The sequence below is a fragment of the Bidens hawaiensis genome, unplaced genomic scaffold (assembly GCF_021521415.1).
Source record: "Bidens hawaiensis isolate Kalapana, Puna unplaced genomic scaffold, B.hawaiensis_p1.1 tig00001035_1, whole genome shotgun sequence".
Lineage (NCBI taxonomy): Eukaryota > Viridiplantae > Streptophyta > Magnoliopsida > Asterales > Asteraceae > Bidens > Bidens hawaiensis.
Window position 1 is genome coordinate 1,742,411 of NW_027491061.1, and position 25,564 is coordinate 1,767,974.

A 25,564-nucleotide genomic window follows, 5' to 3' on the forward strand; every position below is an offset into this window, starting at 1 on the left:
GTTTTTGATGGCCTCTACCTTGCCTAGATCGACATGGATACCACTCTCATTGATCACATGTCCTAAGAAGTGAACATCGCGAAGCCAAAATTCTCATTTCGAGAGCTTAGCGTACAGTTGTTCCTTCTTTAGTAATTCCAGGATTAACCTTAGGTGTTCTTCATGGTCGGTATTGTTCTTGGAGTATACGAGGATATCGTCAATGAAAAAATAACAAACTTGTCGAGGTACGCCGTGCATACTCTGTAGATAAGGTCCATGAATACGGCTGGTGCATTGGTTAAGCCGAAAGGCATAACCGAAAACTCATAGTGACCGTACCGAGTTCTGAATGCCGTCTTTGAAATGTCTTCTTCGCACACTCTTAATTGATGGTAACCAGATCTCATATCGATCTTCGAGTAGTAACTCGATCCTTGAAGCTGGTCGAGAAGATCATCAATTCCGGGTAGGGGATAACGGTTCTTGACCGTTACTTTGTTCAGCTCCCCGTTGTCGATGCACATGCGGAAAGTCCTGTCCTTCTTTCGGACAAATAGGATAGGGGCTCCCCATGGTGATGAGTTGGGTCAGATGAAACCTTAATCCAACAAATCCTGTAACTGAGTGGACAACTCCTGAAGCTCTGCCGGTGCGAGCCGATACGGGGCTCGTGCTATGGGTGCCGCACCGGGGGCTAAGTCGATTTGGAACTCGACCTGTCGTACCGGGGGCAAAGTTTGATGTTCAGAAGGACTTAGTTGGTTTGTTGCCACTTAGCCTTACAAGTGATATATAAAGAGTAACAAAATCTAAAGCGTTGGAGTATGTTATCTCCCCCTAATAAAAACGTAAAATAGTAAAAGGGGCCGTGAAATTAACTGTTTGCGAAGTTAACAAAAATCCGAGAAAAGCATGCGTCACAGAAATCTTCACTAGTGCACTAAAAACAAAAATGAGATTTCTAATTGTTTGAACTACGAGTGAGTCTCTAGACTCGACACATAAAAGTTATGCATGAGATGTGTTCGTTTGTGAAACAAGTGAGACTCGACAAACACGTTGGTGATAAGTTACATGTGTTAAAAAGTATATTGTTAAGTGTTACTATGGTACATCATCAGTAACATATCTACCACAAGGGAAAATATGTCAAACACATAGCAAACATCCAACAAATAATCACTTTTCATGTTAAATCAAAGAATTTAGGAGCTAAGTTACCGAGACAGATTTTAATATATCAAGATTCCTCTATTTCACTAACCATACTTATAGATGAAATCACCAAAAATTCATCACAGAATCGCAACTGAGTTTGGTTTCTAAAAATAGTTTTATTATTTTATTAAATACAGTTTTCACACAATGAATAAAACAACACAGTAAGCACACAACAGTCATTATCATGCGCAACAAAACTTTATTTATTACTCCCATTATATGCTTAATACAAATAATGCAAGGCTAGTTGGGTTAGATTACACACTCTAATTATTAACCTCCAGAAGTGGAATCAACTCAATTGGTCTTGTCGTTTGTTAGATACACTAATTACAAAATAGCCTACAAGAAGCTGCCCGAATCAGACTTGCGCCAGAGATTTGTAAATTAATAAAAACTAACTTCCACAAATACAACAATTACAAACTCAGACTCTTTAGAAACTAGACTCGACCTACTACATCATAGAATCACTAATCACTACCAAACACATCATTAACATCAAGTTACAGTCGTTTTAACATGCAATTATGAATCTGTCCAGCATCAGTTTTCATCAAAAACTCAACAAACTACTAACCTATGAACTAAAAATCATGCATACAACCCTAGCTCATAAATAATCAACATATTTAACAATTATGGTTTATTATCATCATGTTAATCATGAAAACAAATTGATGGAATGGATTAAGGGAGTGTTTAATTACGTAGTTAGTAACCTTGGATCTTCAAACAACTTGTAACAATTCTTGTATGTATGTGTGTGTGTGTGTGTCGTTGGCCGATCAAGGGAGAGAGGAGGGGGGTGTGGGGCTGCCATCGCAAGAGGGAGAGGGAGGGAGGGGAGTTTTGTGTTAATAATATGTATATATATTATTACTTAATATACATGTTACACTTTGCACCCTCAACTTCTATTTTGTATAATTCAAGCATAAAACATCAATCACCTCCATAATATGATGACATGCATACAAGCACAAATTTACAAATATAAATGTAACACATAATTATATCAAGTACTTTTTTTATAATATTTATTGTTTGTTTACCAACGGTTTGAGTTGACTCGTGTGTGTTTCGGTAAAACTCCGAAAGACTACTTGTGTAATGATTTTCATGTTTCATTTAACCCTAATTAAATGCAATTTGAAATGCGTTGACTGGAATGACATAGTTCGTGTGATCTTGAGTTTGAATTAACGGAGTTTGGATTAAAGGAGTTAACCAGAAATTGACGAGTGTCACATAATAGCACGAAGCTATTACGACTGTCGTATGATCATACTATTATGATATTATGTTGGACCTCTCCGAATGCGGTTCACATAAAGCAAATAAGCACATAACAAGTAAGGTACAAATCGTTAAGCACAAGTGAAAATAGTTGCAGTTAGTGTATTAAATAGTAAGGAAATATTTATTAAACGCATATGTCCCCAAAATAGTATAAAATGAGTTTTAAAAGAGAGAATGCGTTACTCACCTCAAAGGCGAACAAAGGTGGTTAAGATAATTAGAATGCGGGAAAGTCACACGCGAACGTTAAAGTCTAATAAGAAACAAGTGCAAACGGATACAATAAGTAAATTACGACAACTAGTTAAACAATATTATAATAATATAATATTATATATAAGGTTTTATTATATAAAATAATTATTTTGATTTATGAAAACATAACTTAATAATTATTATTTGTAGTTTTATAAATATATAAAAAATTTGTTTACTTAATTTATATATATATTAAAACATTAGTATGTAAGTTATAATATACGTATATGTTTATATATATACCTATATGTTTTTACGTATATACACGAATGAAAACGTAAGTTAAACGAGTATTATATAGTTAGTTTTTATTAACATAATCTTTATTAATAATTATTATTATTAATATAATTGTTAATTGCTTAAAAGGAAATAACAACAAAAAAAATCCAAAAATATCGGGGTGCGGGAGGTCGAACCCGCGACCTCCACCCCGTTAACCAAGTTTTTAACCAGCTAGGCTACAGCGACGTGTGATTAAGAACCAGTTTCTTTTAATTATAAACAATAACATAAACATACAGTTTTTAACCATAAACCCTGATTAGATTGATTCGATCAATCCGATACAACTGATCAAATCAATCATAGGACCTTTGTTAAGCTTCATCTCGCGACCAAAACCATGTATTTAGTTACCTTGAACGACGATGATACGATAGTTGATTAAACACCAACATGCCAGCGTTGATAGGTGACGAACATGATATCAAACAGCTACTATAATATGATTAAGTAGATAGTAAATGATGGCGATGGATAGATGATATGATCTTCCAGTTTAATTGAATTTATATGATCATTTATATGCATAATGATTTAGGGTTAGGGTCGGCTGGTTATAATATAAATTACAGATTCGTTTTGATCCAATTTATATAATTAAAGCGTTGGCTAAGCCGAAATAGGTATAAAAAATATGATTCTTGATTCAATTTCCAAAAATCCGTCGAGAATTGAGGTGCAAGCCAAGGAAAATGGTCTAGGGTTTGCTATACGGATCCATTTTTTAAAGGGTTATAATCAAATATTTCATTATAGACCCTATGGTTTGAGAAGGGATGCAGTAGGAGATAGGAGTTTAAGTTTAGGGTTAAATTTGCCAATGTATGAAAGTTAAAATTATTTATTATATAAATAATTAAGAATAATATAATATTAATTAATCAATTTGAAAAATGCGGATGTTATTTGATAAAATAACCCGAACATAAGAACGGGTCATTTAAAGTTTTATAAAAATCCGAGTTGTTACACCGAAGTTCTGATGGTTTAAGCCCCGATATGCGATATATAGTAGATGTGCTGCTCGATATGTTTTAAATATCTAACTCCAAACACCCGTGTGAGGTAGGGGTTATGTGTAAGTTATTATCTTATTATTATAAATGGTTTAGACCACAGTCGGGGGTATAGCCCGAACCTTGATTACAATTACGAGTAATATAATTTTTTTTATGATAAAAGGTTATAGTTGAAATATGTTTCTTAATGATTAAGAAACGTATGATTTCATATACAAGGGACATAGTCAAAATTGTATTTCTTTATGATTAAGAAATATAATATTCATATAAAAGGAAATAATTCAATTAATGTTTCTTCTTGAAGAATAAACTCAGTATAGATGTTTCTTCCTAAAGAAGAAACGTAGCATATAATTGGTAAATAAACAAAAGGACTAAAGGTCCAAATGTTTTATATAAACAAATGATTTTAACAAGGTTAAAGCTATACAACACAGACTAAAGGTCTTAAGCTAGATCATTGACCTAGTTATTTATACAATGGTTATTCTCGTACTATAGGTCTGAGGTAACAAATCAAGAAGCAGAAATCAGAAATAGAAATCAGTATCAGAAACTGATTATAAACAGAAAAGGTGAATACACCCTAAACTTTTACAAACTCTTTAAGAGTCAGAATGTTTGCATAGGATTTACGAATCCTTAAAACCTTCTATTACAATGATAGGAAACATATACTCTGATTAAAAGTATACATGTGTCTGGATCCATTCATACATGGTGACTCGGAGTTCCTCGAGGCCATGCATATTATCAACATGCCTTTGGGAGTCTACGTGACTGTTTAGAGAACTGATATTATGTATATAATTAATTTTACATGTAAAGAAGGTAATTTTATCTCAATTCAGTTAGGTGCCTAATGAGTAGTCACAAATGTATTATTGTTGATTTCACAAAGGTATTGAAAAGATTTTACAACAGAGTCAATGTCATTCACCAGCTGTGTGCTAACGTATTTTCTAACTCATTTTGCAAGAGAACATAAAGGTTAGAACAAACAAGAAAGACATGATAGAATATTGGAGATACAGTCATTAGATGCTATCTGATGGCTCAGATATTTGATTACAAAATATTAAAGAACTATACCTTTCCTAAAAGTCAGGTATTTGAATTATTAAATGGATATTTAAACCCGAGTTTTCAATATAATAATATTTTATTCAAGACTTCCGCTGAAAAGAACATATTTTATCAAATAAGCTTCATAAACATTAAATGTGTATTTTAACCCGGTATTTTATAAAAGAATACTTTATATTAAAGACTTCCGCTAAAACAAACCCCCCAACTCTGATGTATTTATAAAAAACGTACCAACTATTGGTCACACGCCTAGGCCCTAAGTCGGGGTGTGACAAGATGTCTTAAACATCATAATACAGAATATCAAAACTAAAACAAACAGAAGAGAAAAAAAATCAAAACTATTTCATCAATACCAGAAGACAAACGTGCCTCGAACAAAGTGAACATAGATAAACCTGATTTTTGTGGAACAATATATCTAGTAGGTGTCCTGCAACACTATACATTATTTGGTGGGTTTGGGTTGTTGAGAATAACAATAATGACATATCCTATTTTTCCGGTAATTGTTTTAACAAAACTCGATATTGTATAGAAAGAGCTTGAAGGGCTTAATAAGTATGTAAAATGAAGTTAAAATTAACAATGAGTGTTCCCTTAAAGGATTAAATATATAAGCCACACGAATAAATATGTAAATAAAAGGTGCACTGTTTCCTACTTCAACTACAGCTGCAAATGTCAAAAGTATGGAGATAGGTGAGCTAGTATTGGAGTTACAATTCCAGCAATTTCCAGGCCTTATGATCCAATTCTTCTAACTTGAATAAATCGTCTAATCTTGTTGGTGCATTTTGTGACCGTCGCTATGCAATTCTGACCAGCGGAGATGCCATAGGCGAAGTTAGCACAACTTCGCCTTAGGCGAAGTTAGAACAACTTCGCCATAGGCGAAGTTAGAACAACTTCGCCTACTGGCCCAAGCCCAAGCCCGCGAAATTGGTTATCTATATATATATGTGTGTCTTGTTTAGGGTTTAGTATCCAGAAAGTTAGAATTTTGTGTGTTCAGTTCAATTGTCTAGAGAGAAACAGAGAGGGAGAGTCGTGTGGGACGACCCGAGGTAGAGCTCACCTCGGGTCGGTCGTGTCTTTGTTTGTGTTCGGTTTGTAACGTGGTTTGGTTTTATATAAAGGATCTGAAGATTCGTTTATCCCATTCGTGTGTTTGTTCGTGTGTTTGCTTATGTGTAATCGTGTTCTTCGTCTTCTACACCATTAAACGAGTCTAGGAGGATTCCGCACTCCTAGACCTTGTGCGGATCTCGTATCGATCGGCGACGCCCCTGGGGGACTTACAAGTGGTATCAGAGCCTTAGGCTCTTATGCTATGGTTCGAGATCTGCGTTTTGGTGTTTCTGGCACGTTTCTGATGTGTTTTTGGCCGAACAGCCGCCGTAGGCGAAGTTATTGGGTTCAGGCGAAGTTGTCGCTAAAATTTTAGGGTTTTGGCGAAGTTAGTAGCCAGGCGAAGTTAAAGCCAGGAGAAGTTAATGAGGGGCGAAGTTGACTTTTAGGCGAAGTTGATATTTAGGCGAAGTTGACTTTTGGGCGAAGTTATAGCCAGGCGAAGTTAATGAAGGGCGAAGTTGACTTTTGGGCGAAGTTGACTTTTGGCGAAGTTAAAAAACAAAAATGAAAAAAAAAATTAAAAAAAAAAATTGGTTGGATTTTTCGTCTGTATAGCCAGGTGTACACGATTATTGTGAGACCGAAAGTGTTGTTCCAACAACGAGTGAAACTTGGTATCTCTTGGTCTTACGTGAGAACAAATACGAGTCAACTCTGGATATGGAGTTGAAGTTGTGAATGGGATATTGATTGAAACTGGATATTGACACATATTTGGGTGTTTGTGGGCAAAGAAATTGTTGTTGTTCGAGGTTGACCAACTGAAGAAAGTCAAATCGAACTGAAGGTTTTCGTCATTACTGGATTGCGGTCAGAGCATATTATTTATGTTATTTTCAAGGCGTTCGAGAATTGGACCCTGTTACAATTTTGGAACAAGTTGGATTTAATCGGGAATTAATTTGTTTATGTTCTTGATCGTTATCCATGGTGATTGAAGATGCTTCGGATTAATTAATGGTCATGTGTGTTAGATTCTGTCAAGGTGGTTTTGTGATAAAATTGATCACTTGATGTTGAGTAGTTGAAGATTGAACCTTATCTTACTATACAATTCCGACGTGTTGGTGAAGTTGTGGAGGGAGCCCAACTTCACGTGTTGGTGAAGTTAGAAGAACTTCACGTGTTGGTGAAGTTAGAAGAACTTCACGTGATTGGTTGAGATGATCAATTAGGCACGGGGATGCATGCATGTCAAATACCTCGATTGATATAGTCGGAGGAGCATACACTGAAGGGGAGATCTGATATGGAAGACGCCGGGTGATTGGTAGATTTGTGGAGCTACAAGACAGTTTCAGACACGTCTGGTTGAAGACATGATGGATGTTGCATGTATATGTGAAGTTCAAGTTTGAAGATCACAGTGCAATCGAGTCCTACAAGAAGAAGCAAACATAAGATCATCAGTTAAGAGGGAGTCTGTTGGTGCATGTTTTGTAACAGATGATCTTTTGTGTTTGTTAAAATTGAGAGCAACGGTCAAATGGGAGTCTGTTGGTGCATTTTGTGACCGTCGCTATGCAATTCTGACCAGCGGAGACGCCATAGGCGAAGTTAGCACAACTTCGCCTTAGGCAAAGTTAGAACAACTTCGCCATAGGCGAAGTTAGAACAACTTCGCCATAGGCGAAGTTAGAACAACTTCGCCTACTGGCCCAAGCCCAAGCCCGCGAAGTTGGTTATCTATATATATGTGTGTCTTGTTTAGGGTTTAGTATCCAGAAAGTTAGAATTTTGTGTGTTCAGTTCAATTGTCTAGAGAGAAACAGAGAGGGAGAGTCGTGTGGGACGACCCGAGGTAGAGCTCACCTCGGGTCGGTCGTGTCTTTGTTTGTGTTCGGTTTGTAACGTGGTTTGATTTTATATAAAGGATCTGCAGATTCGTTTATCCCATTCGTGTGTTTGTTCGTGTGTGATCGTGTTCTTCGTCTTCTGCACCATAAACGAGTCTAGGAGGATTCCGCACTCCTAGACCTCGTGCGGATCTCGTATCGATCGGCGACGCCCCGGGAGGACTTACAAATCTTTTTCCAGATCTACTAACAATCCGCCTATTTTGAAATGACGAAAACTCATTAACTAAATACAAGTCGATAAGATCATTCTCCATAATCAATTGGCAAAAGTTGCGTATCAAGGGAATTGAACATTTTTTTGGTATAAAGCATATTTCTAGGTGACCGAGATTTACACTCGTTTATTTAATACTTTAACAGAAAAATAAATAATTTGACATTATTTGATAATTACCACCCGAGTATTAAGTGATAGCTTCTTTGATTTTCACTGTGCCTTCAAACAATGGAAACACTTTCTACACATAATTTTTACTCAAAACCAAAGAATATCATAATGTTTGATGTACCTAGTTTATATGACAATATAAAATCACAAGACGCATCAAGAATAAGGGCAAATAGCAAAGTATTTTTCATGGTCTGATTTGGTGACTATATTTTCTTTTGTCCCAACCTGTAACATCTCGTTTTCTCGTTTCGGTTAATAAAATAAAATATTAGTTATTATGAGTCGGGCTTGTGTTGGGTTAACTAATATCGGTAATGAACTTGGGTTAATAAGGAAAGGAGGAAAAGATCGTGGGCTTAAGCCCATGACCCATGATATAAATACCATAATTACCATTAATTAATTCATTCTCATCCATTCCATACACCACCCAAAATACACACTTAAGCTCTTTCTCTCTTCCTCTTTTTCTCTAAACCGAAACCAAGAAGAAGAATCGATCCCGACCCGAGGTAATGATAGTATGATATTGTATGGACCCAAACCCGCTAGATTTTATCGCGAAACGACGAGCCGAGACCCGTAAACCGTTAAAGTCACGAGATCCGGGGGGAATCGGGTGTAAACCGATCAAAAGATGAGCTTGTGGGTCACCCTAGCTCAGATATGGATCGAACGCAATGAAAAATGGTGGAAAATAGCTGAGATCTCGCTTTTCTGGCGATGACGGCGCCGGAAAATGTGTACGAGGTTAACGAATGTCAAAGAATGTTTCTGACATTCTCTGACCTAACCCTAGTTCGTTAGCGGAGACATAACTAATTAGCAAGCAATTCGTTATGCCCATTCGTTAATAAGAGATAAAGAATTAGAAGTAGTTCATTAAGCAATTCATTAGGTAATTCGTTAACGGAGAACTTACGAATGAACTCCCAGTTCGTTATAGAAAGCCAGTTCGCTATAAAAATCTAGTTTGTTATGAGAGTCAATTCGTTATGAACCCTATTCGTTAAAGAGTAGAGTAAAAAATTAAACTTTGACAGCTAGCTCGACCCAAGCCATGGGCTTTGCTCCTTGGACCGTTCTAGGGGCTACCGCCCCTAGAACCCCGCTGCCAGGGGCGCTGCCCCCAGACCCTCGTTCGCTGAGGGTTATAATTAGACTAGAAACGTGATATGGGTAGTGATAGTTAATTGATATGTTTAATTGTTATACAGTTACTCGCGACAGCTTAAGAAAGGAATAACCATTAACGGTGAACGTAACCGAGTTCATGTGAGTTTCTAGCCCCATTTCCTTGTTATGTTTTCGGGGTTGTGTGCATACTCAATGTGATTAGTTAATACACTTACATTGAGTGGTAAGTGTATGCATGAATGATATATGTGATATATATTGTAATGTGAATATGGATGAAAGCTTGTCGGCACATGAACGATCTTCGGATATTGCACGTATCGCCGAGGGAGGTAAGTGTCAGAATATGTGATTGTGTATGAATGAATGATAAAGCAGGGTATGTACGAAATAGTATGAATGTTAGTATGAATGTATGGTAGAGCGAAGGTAGGGAACATACCATATTAATATTTGCGAATGTAGGGAACAAACCCTAATAATATCTGCGAATGAAGGGAACATACCCTAATAATATCTGGGAATGTAGGGAACATAACCTAATAAATCTGCCAATGAAGGGAACAAACCCTAATAATATTTGCGAAGGTTATAGGACGAAATGTATGTATATATGAAAGTATGAAGAAAGGTAAAAAACCAAGTATGTATATATGTCTTCGGATGCGTATGTATGTAAGTATGTGAATGTATTGTATGTTACTTGTATTAACTAGAACTCACTCAGCGTAGCTGAGTTTTAGTATGCACGCATGTGAATAGATTGAAGTAGTTGGCTTGAGAGAAGGACACATGGCAGGATTGAAGGGACTGGCATCAAAAGAAGTTTTGTTATGATGTTTTAAATAAACTATTTATGTTATGTTTTAAGACAAGTATCGAATGATTGTAACGAATGTTTGAAGTTTTAATTATTCCGCGAAAGTTTTAATTAACTATGATATTTAGAACTGTGTTTATGAGTAAATCCAATGGTAAAATAGGAAACCGGGAATGGGGCCTTACACAATCTGATTATTAAACTTATTTCAATGGTCTAGTTCGGTTATTAGTTCTGTTTTTGTTTATATCCGGTAGTATATGTAGGGGTGTGCAAAGTACAAAACCTGACCCGAGTGAGTCCCGACCCGACCTGAGGACCGATATACCTGAAACTAAGAGACCAAAAATTGAACCGATTTGGATGATCGGTTATCGGTCTTAAACCTAGTACCGAAACTGAAATAGAGCTTCAATTATTCAATCAATTTTGGTATGAATCAAGGCAAGGATCTCTAGATGTACTTCAACTGCAAATTTCAATCAATGAACATATGATTGATTACAACTGGGTCTTCAGCAAGGTCTTCAAGTCTTCAACCTTCACATAACAAATTTCAATCAGTTACACATACGACTGGGTCTTCAACTGATAAAGTGTTTAATATTTTGAAGTATATTTTTAAATTGGCCCAAGAATCTTTATATTTAATTGATTTATACAATATGACTTTTCAATTTTGGTGCGTAATTGATTAATATAGGCTTAATTTATTGTTTGATGCAGTATGCTCTCCAACTGTTTGATGAAATGTCTCGATGAACATGTGTTGGAAGCCGCCTATAATTATTGTTGTTTCTAGGTGAGCTTCAAGGAATGGTAGGCCATTTGCAGTTTAGGTTTACAAAAGTCAAGTTTATAATTGTATCTAATTGTTGTGCATTGCCTAATTAAACAAATATGTATATAGGTATGCTATATGTAACGTTAATTACACTCTTTTGTAGGCAATGAGATTGTCAGATGTTTCTTCATAATAGTGCTCACCTCATTCATCGTGCCTATACCCCGAGGTATACACAAGCTTATTTGTTCTTACTTATTGATCATAAGTTCATAATAGTCAATTCTAGCATTTCATTAAACCATTATATTCATCGGCTACTTGAGGTTAAGCTAATTAACTCAAGTGGAGCTCCGAGCTTGGAAGCCTAGTGGATGCAACTTTGCAATATCTGCAGATCCATATACTGTGTAGCCGTTTCAGTATTCTTTGAGTGATAACAGTTGTAGAGACTATATATTTTTCAGACTTATGTTTCACACATTTATGTTTTATCAAGAATATGATGTTGAAGATTCACTATTGCCACTTTAGCCAGCACTAAATTAGAATGCACCAGAGCTAGTTAGGGCCAAACCCCTTCATTTGGACGATATTCTAATATTTTAACTTTGCTTTTAGCTTCGCAGGCCTCGTGTATCATCTTAATTGCTAAAACAATATTTGTTTGACTTTGTAGTTTTAGTTACTTATTCATTTTGAAGAATTGAACACATATGTTTATAAAATACATGATATACGTGTCTTTGTTTGACTTTATAGTTTATAGTTTATAGTTATTTTTTTCACTTTGTAGAATCCAAAACAGCTGTAAATAAAATACATGATATACTCAATACATGAAGTTGCGGTTGTGTCAACGGTTTACATATAGTCCAATTCACCAAAATCACTAAGGGCTTGTTTGTTTTACTTCTGAATCAAACCATTCAGAGATCCATGTCTGAATCGCTCAGTTACAGTGCGTTTGGTTGAAAAATGGATACCATCTTGATGTCTGAATGACCTCTTTCTCATTCAGCCAAAAAACATCGCTGAATGAGAAAATTGCCATAGCTACCCTTCTCCTCCTTCTCTTCTGCTGTTATCCACCATCATCCTCCCGATTGATCAGACTATTAACCATCCGCCAACTAACCAACCTTGACACAACACTTTCCTCAACACTCTACAACCTAACCCAACCACTCCTCCCTCGTCCCATCCTCAAACTCCTCGAAATCTCCGGCAACGGCCGCTTACTCTTCCCTATCCTCCTCTCACCTCTCCCGTCCAGAATCTCCCTCCTCGTCAACCTCCTCATCGGATCCATCCTCGACCTTATCCTCATCAGAACCATTAAACACCTCGCCTGACGACCTCGCCCTGTCTACAACAAACACTTGTTTCTCACCTTCTCCGTTGACCATTGGTTGAGTCTGATTGTTATAGTTTGGGCATTTGCTACGTCGGTTTCTCGGGTTTAGATGGACGACATTTCGTCTTTGATGTTGCTGCTGGTGATGTGTTAGGTGTGGTTAATGCAGTAGTCGTGTTTCGGTTTTTGAAAACTCTAGTTTTTTACCTCGGTAATTTCGACGAAGCTATTACGGTAACAATCGGTAATTCGTGATTGACTTATTGTTATGTTTTGTGTTATATTATGTATAAAATTTATATGAGAACTACATTAACTAGAATCATGTTTATTACAACTTAATTGATCACAAAGTTGCAGCGATCTTATTGTTTTATGAGAGAACACAATTTACTAGATCAATATGTATGTATATATAGAATATGATTTGAAAATATTAAGCATATGACCAGTTGCAGACACTTACTTTGTGATGTTATCTTTACACTATGAAATTGATTTGATACATTGATTCTCTTGTGATTAAATGCAATTTTTAAACTTTTGGAGTTGTAAGTTATTTAATTGGAGGCATCTGATTATCAGTTGGAGCAAATATTGGTCACATATTTAATAAACCATTTTCTCTCTAGAAGTTATATGGTTTATAGTTTAATACCTGCACATTTAATTTTGATGATGCTCAGTGGTTGATTGATGTTTGGCAGGTTGTGATTGATAGAGGACCAAACCATTAGTGTATATGTTATTTCCAAATGCTTGACTAATCTCATAGGGTAGTATTAATCACTTTTATCCGTTTGTAGCGTTACATTTACTTAGGCATTTAAACGTGTGCCATATGACTAATCTCATAGAGTTGTAAGTTTTTTACTCAGATTAGGATGATATTCATATCTTTTGATGTTTGTGCTTCTTAATTTTGATACTTAGTTGTGCCATATGTTTTTTCGATCATTATTTTAAATATTTTTGTTTACTATTTTCGGCTTTTCTTCATTCGATTGCAGGTCAGTCCAGCCTTCTGTTACATCTCCTCATATCAGGTGGTTTATTGTTATATCGTATGCTTTATCCTAACATACACCTTTATAGTTAGTTGGATTAATGTATTTACTACTATGTTTTAATGTCTTCTAAAACTTTTATCTCAGAATTGTAAATGGAACTCCACCTACCTACTTGGAGATTATTCCTTTGCAAAGTATAACAAGGTACATGCCCACTATTATAGCCCCATTTATTTAAAGCCCTTTGGTTAAATACTTAATATTAGAAAAAAATGAGATATAAGAACATATACTAATTTTAGTGTAGTAAACCATACCAAAAAGTCTACAAACAGTACCTTTTAATTTAATGATGACGTGTAATCAGTCCCTGACAAAAAGAACTCTCTGCACAGGTACTTTGTCAACGCTACCATCACCGACGACACATCGATTTCTTTGACAATGTGAAGACAAGTCCCTCCTAAGAAAACCATTTAGCGAGCTGATCAGAATCCATGGCCACCTTTGACAATATGTCATTATTTGTCATAACCTTTTGTCGTGTATCATTGTTTGTGGATTTCGTTTGGCCCGATTCAAAGGTTGGTCGAAAGCTTATAAAGTCGTGCGTGTTGTGAGCGACTTTGATCAAAAGAGATTTATGGTTTTTAACAGGCACATATAGCTTTAGCCGTGTTTGATGTTTAGGTGTTTTGTCTACTTGTAGGTGTATTGTTAAGTTATCTGTTTCAGTGTTTTGTCTATTTGCGTCGGTGTTTTGTTGAACTATTTTTAAGATGTATTTGGGTTGATTATAATAAAAGTTTGTTTTAAGATGTATTTTGGTTGGTTATAATGAATGTTTGGTCATTTAGTAAACGTATTATGCTTTCTGACTAAACAAATATATTTCATTCTGCATTAAATAGTTTAGAGGGGTAAAATAGTCATTTTCACAGTCATTCAGAGGTTCAACCAAACAACACTTACTGGTTCATCACTTACTGGCTCAGAGCCTCTTATTCATTCAGACCTCTTAATGATTCAGCACTTAATGGTTCAGCACTTGCCAAATAGCCCATAAAGCTTTATAGTCACAATCACCAAAATCAAATAACAATGAATCCCAAATACATAAATATCTTTTAGCTAAAACCAAATAGTAGTAATTTAACTAGAGCATCCAAACAAAACACAATCGCATAGAAAACCGTCTTCAAGCTTTCCATATTCATCCACAACCATCGATTATTCAACCTCGGGATTCATGTGACTTGATTCTGAATTCTTATTTGAAAAAAAAGCCTAATAAATAATAGAATATAATAAAAACAACAACAACAATAATAATAACAATTGATGTGCTGTAAAACACACTTGTTTTCCGTAACTTTTTTATCCTCTTTAAAGTGCTTAATTATATAATAATTAATGGTTTTAACTCGCTTTAACTTGATCTTACAAAGTTTATTATTTTGTGTAGGTTATGAGTTTTAAAGGAGAAAAGGTTCGGGTTTTTGAAGACATTGGAGGCCTTTATGATCAATTTAACAAGACCAAACTCAAGTCCAGACCCAAGACCACAAGAAGAAAGCGTTTCTTGTATAATATATAATATATTATAAACTAAAAAAAACCCTAGCACCTTAAAAAAACATCTTCTTGCGTAAAGAAGCACCATCACAAAAGAAAGAAAAAAAATAAAAACCAAGCAAGCACCTTATCCCTATTTTCCGATCGGGGCACAAAAGAAAGAAAAGTTTTGTTGGTTTCCTAGGAGGGGACATCAATTGTTTGTTTTTAGGGGACAAGATTAATTGTGTTTTGGTGGTGGGAATTACTCACAGAGCAGCACAGTGGAAGCATAAAACAACAAAAAATAATTATAACCTTAATTGTAGGTTCCCAGCCGGATCTACACGGAATATCTCGTTCTACGTAGGTGCAGAATCCCTACGTAAGACGATACGAGCGTAGAAGACGAAACACGTTAAACACAAGCAAACACACGTTACAATACTCAAAAGACACGTTGTATTGCAACTAGTAACACGTGATATCAATCACCGATTACACAAAACTGAACAACTCCTTCCAAAACCTAGCCGCAGCTAAACATTTATAACATACGACAACTTCGCCTAACATGTTTAGGCGAAGTTGTCACTAACTTCGCTTGTTTCACAAGTTCGCCCATATCAGGCGAACTTGAGACACAACTTCGCTTAATTTCAAATACAAAACATACTAACTCGATTACAGACACTAGATACTGAACTACTGACATCATGTACCAACAGACTCCCCCTTGGCAGTAGCTTCATATCTCTATCTTCAAACACGTGTCTCGTAATCCCAAAAATCTTGTATCTTCCATCTTCAAGCATGAACGCCTTCTCGTACACAAACTGAAACTACTCTTTGATATTTCTTTGCTTCTTCTTTCCAAGCAAAAATGTAAAATATCTTTTTCTCGTTCAGCACCTGCAGATCAGCTTGAGACAAATTCACTAAATGCATAGGATCATATACTCTCATCAGCTCTTGTTCATCTTCATCCTCCATTACTGCTTCAGCTGTTTCACAATCAACGTACCACCATTTTAGATCTTTGAGCACATCCTTGGGCATTTGTTTTATCGGCACTTCTTTTAGACACCGGATTGGCTTATACTTCATTATCATCCAAGGCTTGCCATCTGCTCTCATTCCTCTGTCTTTGTCTTCAACGAGCTTTCCTTTCTGTGGTTTCAACAGCTCGAACTTTTTCTCCTTTATGCTTTCCTTCCAGACTATCTTCCCAATGATCCTAGCCATGTTATCATCACTCCTGTTTATCAACCCCAACCTGGCTAAGTCCTTCACTTCACATTCAGGCAACGTATTCAACGATCTCAACAGCCTCTTGAAATACTGAACCCCATCATACCGTTTAATCACAAAAAGCCTCAACTGCTCATCATATAACCAGCATATAATCCCCTTTTTCGATTCAGCATAACCCCTGATGTTGTAACTTTTCTTGAACATAGTAGGGACCGCCGGTTTCTTAGTCTTTACGAACCACTGAGCGTAGCCTTCTTTCCATCTTGGCTGCTCCTCCCATTCTGTCTCATCACATCCCGTATCTTGACCCAAATCTGACTTTTCAACCTCTGGAATTTCATGCTCAACATTCTCCTCCACAATCTCTCCCTCTTCGACTTCACTATCAATCACGATCTCAGCCCATATCTTCTCTATCTCCTCCAACGGTAACACATCCTCATCACCTATAACATCATCTAACACCTCCTCAGCATCCACAACCACCACATCATCACCCCCTGAACCGCCAGCTGCACTCGTTGACTCCCCCTGAGATGTGGAAGTCCCAAGAGCTTGTTCAGTTCTTGGCAACTCTCCACCTTCACCTTTCGATGCATTGGGATCATCGTCTCGATCGTTACGCTTTTTAAACCTTCCTTTAAAAAGTAGAATGTTACGATCAAAGACCAAGTAACCAGATATAAAGACATAAAACGACATAAGTAGAATAAAACTTAGAAATAAAGTACACGGGATCAAATTTCAGTCTCGACAGGGACTACCACGTTTTAGAAAAGATCCGAATAGGAATCATACTAATTAAGTGACTGTCACATAGATCCATGTTCAGCTGTATTATGACACAAAGAAACAGGTTGTAAGCAGGTAAATAACTTAGAATGGTTTTCATCACTTCTGTGATACGGGTTAGGTTCAATTAAGCTCAAAATATAAATGGGCAACACCTCAGAGATTATGTGTAACGCCCTGAAATTCGATTGGTAAACTAGGATCGTGAAATCATCGGAAACTATAGACTTTGGGATTCTGGACGATAAGTTCGGAACCCATATCATTGGAAAAATCTGCTTTTATCATTTAAAATGTTTATTTTATAAAACGACATTTACGCCTGAAAAATATTAATTTTTATGCTTTCGAAAAATTAAATGTTCTTATTTAAAAAGATTTCAAATAATTATTCGGAAAATGGTTTTATAAAAGTTTTGCTGAAAAAGTTTTAGTTTGTTTAAAAACTTATGAACTCGACTAGTCTTGACCCGTCGGTAGCCTAAACCCGAACCCGAGTCACCCGAGTATTTAAGCGGAAAATCAAGTATTCTTACACCATCTCTTTCATTTCCACCAACACTTCCCACCCAAACACTCTCATTCTAGAGAGAGAAACTAGAGAGAGAAAGTCTTCAAACTTCAAATCCGAGTCCACAAATCTGTTTGTTGTTATTCTTGGTAAGATCTTCTTGAAAATCATCCATTTTCATAACCATTTTCGGCCTCAAATCGAGCAAAAACACCCATTTTCGTTTCTAGAGTTTTCGGGTCAAAAACCGTCTTGTTTTGGTGTCAAAATGCAGGCTTTTGTGTTTAAAATCACTAGGAATCGATAGCCCTTTCAATCCCGAGCATTTCCATGTCAAAAACTTCGATTTTGGGTCAAAAATCTGGAAAATCTGAAAAACCCGTAGGTTTCTCCGTCGCCCAGCTTGAAGGAGTCGAATCAGACTCATTCGATCGAACCAGTCGATCGAATCAGTCCAGTCGATCGAATAGGAAAGCAACCGAATGGTCTCCAACTCATTCGACCGAATGAGTTTCGTATTCGATCGAACGAGTGTCTATTCGATCGAACAAGTTCCATGTTCGACCGAACGAGTTTTTCCAACTGGTTCGACCAAATGTGTTTCTAGTTCGATCGAGTGTGCCTCAGATTCGACCGAATGTGTGTCTATTCGATCGAACGTGTTCCTATTCGATCGAATCAAGCCAGAACCAAGCTGTTTTCGTCTTTAAAACCCAGTTTTTGCTCGAGGCCGCGTAAGCTCGTTTTCTTAGACTTATAGCACGTTGTTAACCTTATATATATGTTCAACTCTAGGCTAAGGAGATCTATTGTAGCACCATCCTAACCCGAGATCAAGGTGAGTTCATAGCCCCTATTTAAGCTTTTCAAAACTATGGGGTGGAAACATGGTAACTTTACACGTTTGGATAAAATCATTTATGCAAACACTCTTTAAACTATAAACTTTTGGATTTCTACACACGTGCGGAAATCCACAAGCTTTTTAAGAATCTATAAACTTTGGAAATCTATGAACATGGGGAAAACCCATCAACTTATGGAGATCTAAGAACATTGGAAATCAATGAGTATGGGAAATTCTATGAACATTGACATCATGGGAATGGGAATCATATTCATATCATCATAGTCATTGTGTCAGCATGGAAATCTAGAGATCAAAGCATCATGAGTTGAATTGGACGCGAGAGTCTATTCTACTCTCGGTAGAACTCGCGACCATGAGTGGCATTCTATTCTCGGTGGCACTCGTAACTCTTGGGATTTCATACTAGTCTCGGTGAAATCCATAACTCTTGAGGACCTATACTAGTCTCGGTAGGGACCAAGGGAACCCAGGATTCTTTGGGGAGTCTATCCTACTCTCGGTAGAACCTAGCTGAGTCCTGGATGACAAGAACGAGGTAGTCTTGGTTTAAGTCTTGCGTGGGATCAATCAAGTCTTGTGTGATCATTGAGTTTCATCATCATTCATCATCATCATCATTTATTCACCATCATCTTGGATACTAGTAAACAGTGGGATCTTGGTGTTGGTTTATCTAGTAAACTTAGCATGCTCAAATCTATATGTCCTTATTTATGCTTAACTGCTATGTGCTACATGTACCGTTGGGAGACCACAAATCTTTGAGTAATCTTATCACAAACGACTCTAATGGGAGAATAATAAGCCCGCTGAGAGTCCAGGAGAACATTTCATGTTTTACTTACTACAAAAACCTCTTTGGGAAAACCAAGAGACCTTTTCTTACAAACCATCTTAAAACCGGGTATTATATCCAAACATAGTAGTATAAGTTGTAGGAGTGGTGGGTTAGCCGCAGGTACACCCTATATATAAACCCCTACAACCTATACTAGTATGTTTGTGTATAAACTCTTTTTCTTTAAACCTATGAATTCACTCATCTACTTTATGTAGTTGACAGTTTGTTACATGTTTTCAGGAAATAATGCAGCAAGAAATCCCTAGCAAGTTTAGAGGCCTTAGAGAGATGAAGGCTAGTCTAGGAGTTGTTTGGAAACTTGATACTTTGTATTAAAACAATTTGTTTCATGTTACCTGGATGGTGTAATATTTGACATTTTGGTTATGTTTATGCATTTAGACTTTTATACTATTGTGCTCAACAATCACGACTTAGTCGCCGCGCCTCGATTATTCCGCCATCACGATCGGGGTGTGACAGATTGGTATCAGAGCCAGTGGTTATAGGGAATTAGGAAACCGACCTAGACTATAACCTAGGATCCTTGACTCTAGATAGCTCATGCATCACAATCACATATCTACACTTATATACGTGCTGCGTGCTTATGTGTTGTATATTAACTGTTAATCTCTTGAGCCATGTCATTCTGTGTTCTTGGTATAATCTATGTCCTCTATTCTTAATCTTTGGCGTGTCATCGATTCTATCTAACGCTCGTTTTTTTTTTTCGTTTTGTCAAGAATGCCTCCCAGACGTGCACCCGCCCCCTTGGACTCCGCTGATCTAGCCAACCTTATAGCCCAGCAGATCGCGGCTGTGTTACCAGGCATGGTAACAGCCATCAGCCAGGGGCTGAGGCAAGAAGGAACCTCTGGGGCCAACCAAATTCCAGCTCAGAACGCAAATGAACCAGCAAATAAGCCATACAAGGACTTCATGGCTACCAAACCCACCAGCTTCAGCGGTTCAGAAGGCGCCGTTGGTCTCCTCCAGTGGATCGAAAAGATGGAGGCTGCCTTTGTTATTAGCTCGTGCCCTGAGACACTGAAAGTCACGCACGCGGCAAGCATGTTGTCTAAACGCGCGCTGACCTGGTGGAACAACGAGATAAGAACCCGCGGGCGTGAGGCTGCCTTGGCCATGACCTGGTCGGAATTTGTAGCTTTGGTTACCCGCGAGTTCGTACCTCGCAGTGAGGTGCAGAAACTTGAAGCTGAGTTTTGGGTGCACAAAATGAAGGGCGCTGATCACCAAGGGTACACGGAGCGTTTTCACGAGCTCTCCCTTCTCGTACCACACTTGGTCACCCCTCCCTCCCGGGCTATTGAGCTTTACATCAATGGCCTACCTGACACTGTCCGTGGAATCGTTATCGGGGCTGACCCATCAACCCTACAAGCGGCCATTGAACTAGCTGCCCGACTGACCCAGGACCAGGTTAAGACTGGGGTCCTAGCCAAAGGTACGGGCAAGGCTGCTGAGGGCTCATCCAAAAAGATCAACCGCATCAAAAAGCGTAAGGCTAGCAGTTACGCGATGGTTACTCCCGCAACCCCAATCAGCTCTGTCGCTCCTGCTCCCACCCCTTCTGGAAGGCCAAAGAGGGAGTACACTGGGGTTCACCCCAAGTGCGGCACTTGCCAATTTCATCACCCTGCCGGAACCCCGTGCTGGAAATGCACGAACTGTGGACGTTTGGGGCACCTAGCGGAACGCTGCAGATTTCAAGGTAATCAACTGGCAATACAGTGCAGCAGTTCCCAACCCAGCAACACTCGAAGCTGTTTCAAGTGTGGAGCCACGGACCATTTCAGGAGCAGGTGTCCTCGTCTTGCAAATCTTCCTCCGGCCCGAGGCCGAGCCTTTACTATTGGCGCTGCTGAAGCTCGCCAAAATCCTGACGTCATTACTGGTACGTTCATCCTTAACAATCTCTGGGTTTCTATTCTATTTGACACGGGTGCAGATAGGAGTTTTATTTCTAGCGAGTTGGTCCCATTGCTTAATCTAGGAACCTCTGTCTTAGACCCCGCTTTCTCTGTCGAAATGGCAAACGGAGAGTCTACCCAAGTGAACAAAATCGTTCGCAATTGCACGCTTACGTTTGATCAGACGTCTCTTAACATTGACCTCATCCCTATGCAATTAGGAAGTTTCGATGTAATTGTTGGGATGGATTGGTTGTCCATCAACCACGCGGAAGTGGTGTGTGCTGAGAAGCTCATTCGCGTTCCTTGTTCTTCTGGCGAGTCCATAATTATTCAAGGAGAAAGATCAGGCAGATGTCTGAAATTAATCTCCTGCTTTAAAGCTCGGCGATGCCTTCGAAAGAAGTGTCTCGCCTTCCTAGCTCATGTCTCCATCAAGAAATCTTTGGGGAAGAAGCTCTCTGATGTCCCCGTTGTGCGTGAATTTCCAGACGTTTTTCCTAAAGACTTACCCGGACTACCTCCTAGCCGACAAGTCGAATTCCACATCGAATTAGTTCCCGGTGCAACCCCCGTGGCAAAATCTCCGTATCGTTTGTCTCCGTCAGAAATGCAGGAATTATCGAGCCAGCTACAGGAACTACTAGACAAGGGTTTTATTCGCCCTAGTTCATCTCCATGGGGAGCTCCAGTCCTCTTCGTCAAGAAGAAGGACGGATCTTTCCGGATGTGCATAGACTATCGTGAGCTTAACAAACTCACGGTCAAGAATCGGTATCCATTACCAAGGATTGACGATCTTTTCGACCAGCTGCAAGGAGCCACTTACTTTTCCAAGATCGACCTATGCTCAGGTTATCACCAAGTACGCGTCATGGAGGACGACATCGCGAAAACCGCTTTCAGAACTCGTTATGGACACTACGAGTTCCTAGTCATGCCTTTTGGTTTGACGAATGCCCCTGCGGTGTTCATGGATCTCATGAATCGCGTTTGTCGTCCGTACCTGGACCAGTTTGTTATCGTCTTCATTGACGATATTCTCGTTTATTCCCGCTCTAAAGCCGACCATGAGCTTCATCTCAGGCTTACCTTGGATCTGCTGAGGAAAGAGCAACTCTACGCCAAATTCTCCAAATGCGAATTCTGGCTAAGGGAAGTTCAATTCTTAGGTCACATCATTAACAAGGAAGGCATTCATGTCGACCCTGCCAAGATTGAAGCCATCAAAAATTGGGGAGCGCCTACAACGCCAACCGAAATTCGTTCATTTCTTGGTTTAGCTGGGTACTACCGTCGATTCATCTCGAACTTTTCAAAGATCGTATTGCCTCTCACAATGTTAACTCAAAAAGGGGAACCATTCATTTGGAACCAAGGGCAAGAAGAGGCTTTCCAAACATTGAAACATAAACTCTGTCATGCACCAATCCTGTCACTTCCTGAGGGTAACGATGATTTTGTTGTTTATTGCGACGCCTCGAGCCAAGGTCTAGGCTGCGTCTTAATGCAACGCGGTAAGGTCATCGCTTATGCCTCGCGCCAACTCAAGAGTCATGAGAGGATTTATGTCACCCACGACTTGGAATTGGGTGCTGTGGTCTTTGCCTTAAAAATATGGAGACACTACCTATACGGTACGAAATGTGTCATCTTCACCGACCACAAGAGCCTACAACACATCCTCAACCAAAGGGAGCTAAACATGCGACAACGTCGATGGGTTGAACTCCTAAGTGACTACGACTGCGAAATCCGCTACCACCCTGGAAAGGCTAACGTAGTGGCTGACGCGTTAAGTCGCAAGGAAAGGACCCAGTTGCATGCGATCCGTATTCAGTCCAATCTTCCCTCCTTGGTTCTTGAAGCTCAAAAGCAAGCGATTGCTGGTGGTGATCTCAAAAATATGCTATCTTGCGGTGCCGAACGGAAGTTTGAAACCAAGTATGATGGTATACTTTACTACTTAAATCGCATGTGGATTCCAAACTCTGAACCACTTCGAGAACTTATCCTGAACGAAGCGCACAAATCCAGATACTCTATTCACCCGGGCAGTGATAAAATGTATCAGAATCTCAAGTCTCACTTCTGGTGGCCGGGTATGAAGAAAGTCATAGCTTTGTACGTCGGTAGGTGCCTAACATGCTCGCGGATCAAGACTGAACATCAGAGACCATCTGGCCTGTTACAAAAACCGATCATACCGCAGTGGAAGTGGGACGAAGTCGCTATGGACTTCATTACCAAACTCCCGCGGACACCCAGCGGTTATGACACGATTTGGGTTATCGTGGATTACTTGACCAAGTCTGCCCACTTTCTCCCTGTCCGCGAGGACTACACTACGGAGAAGCTGGCGCGGATTTACATTCGTGAGATCGTAACCCGTCACGGTGTGCCTAAGGGCATCACGTCTGACCGTGACCCCTCTTTTGCGTCAAGGTTCTGGAAGTCATTTCAGAAAGCCTTTGGGACAAGTGTGAAACTTAGCTCTGCCTATCATCCTGAAACGGACGGACAGAGCGAAAGGACCATACAAACCCTGGAGGATATGCTCAGAGCCTGTATCCTTGAATTCGGTAGTAGCTGGGAGACTCACCTTCCTCTTGCAGAGTTCTCATACAATAACAGCTATCATGCTACCATCAAATGCGCACCATTCGAGGCACTCTATGGCAGGAAATGTCGTTCTCCACTGTGTTGGTCCGAGACCGGAGATTCTCAAATCCTCGGCCCGGAACTGATACAGGAAACCACTGACAGTATCGCCATCATCCAGCAAAGACTTAAGGACGCCCGCTGTCGACACAAGTATTACGCTGACAAACGCCGCAAACCTCTGGAGTTCCAAATAGGCGATCGCGTAATGCTCAAAGTTTCCCCCTGGAAGGGCATTGTTCGCTTCGGGAAAAAGGGAAAGTTTGCTCCAAGGTACGTAGGACCTTTCAAGATCATCGAAAAGGTCGGACCCGTAGCCTATCGCTTGGAATTGCCTCCAGAACTCAGCCGTGTTCACAACGTTTTTCATGTGTCGCAACTCAAAAAGTGCCTCGTTGACGAGACCGCTCAAATCCCGATCGACACGGTTCGCATCGACGACAAACTACACTTTGTTGAGGAACCTGTCGAGATCCTAGATCGAGAAGTCAAAAGGACTAAGCGAAGCCGGATACCCATAGTCAAGGTACGTTGGAACAACCATCGTGGACCCGAGTTCACATGGGAGCGAGAGGATAAGATGAAGGAGGAATACCCTCATCTGTTCGCATAGTCATCATCTTTGTAATTCTAGAAATCTTGGAGTCTATGTAATCGTAATCATGTAATCAGGGACCAATATCAATCAATGAAGTATCATGTTGTTCCTATTTGCTTATAAATATTCTCTTATTTGCATAACACCAAGTTTGGCTACCCATGACTCGTGCTGGAAAACACAAGTTGTGCATACTTAATCATGTAAACATTGGGGTAAACTATGTATCATTGAGCCAAAATTTGTCATCATTCTAGCATTCATGAAGCATGGTTGTGTGTGTGTGTGTGGTGTCGTGTCGATTTTTCTAGCCGCACACAATGGAGTTTATACATTGATACAAGGTGAACTCGTAATTATAGTCCGGAATATAATTACATCAAGTTCACAGGTGTATACGTGTATAAACAATATGCTATTGTGTAACTATGAGTCGTGAACTCAAGCTTCGTGTAGGGAATTAATCAATGAATGTTGAAGGAGTGGTGGGTTAGCCGCTGGTACACCCTATACATAAACCCCTTCGGCACAAGTTGATTATGTCTGAAGCGAGACTTGGAATTAGGGACTCATAGTTAGCGTGGCAGCTGTGAGGCGTTAAATTCAAGAGTTATTGAGGGAATTATTCATTGGAGATTGAAGGAGTGGTGGGTTAGCCGCTGGTACACCCTATATATAAACCCCTTCAATCCGAAATGAATATGTCTGATGTAAAGCTTGAAGGTGATGCCTTGTAGTGGAAAATAGTGTGTCGTCCTGTGTGTCATTGAACTAATAGGAGTCGAAAGAAACACCCAAGTGGAGTTGAGGGAGTGGTGGGTTAGCCGCTGGTACACCCTATATATAAACCCCTTCAACTTGATTTGGGTGGTATCCAAGACGAAAATTAGGGGTAGT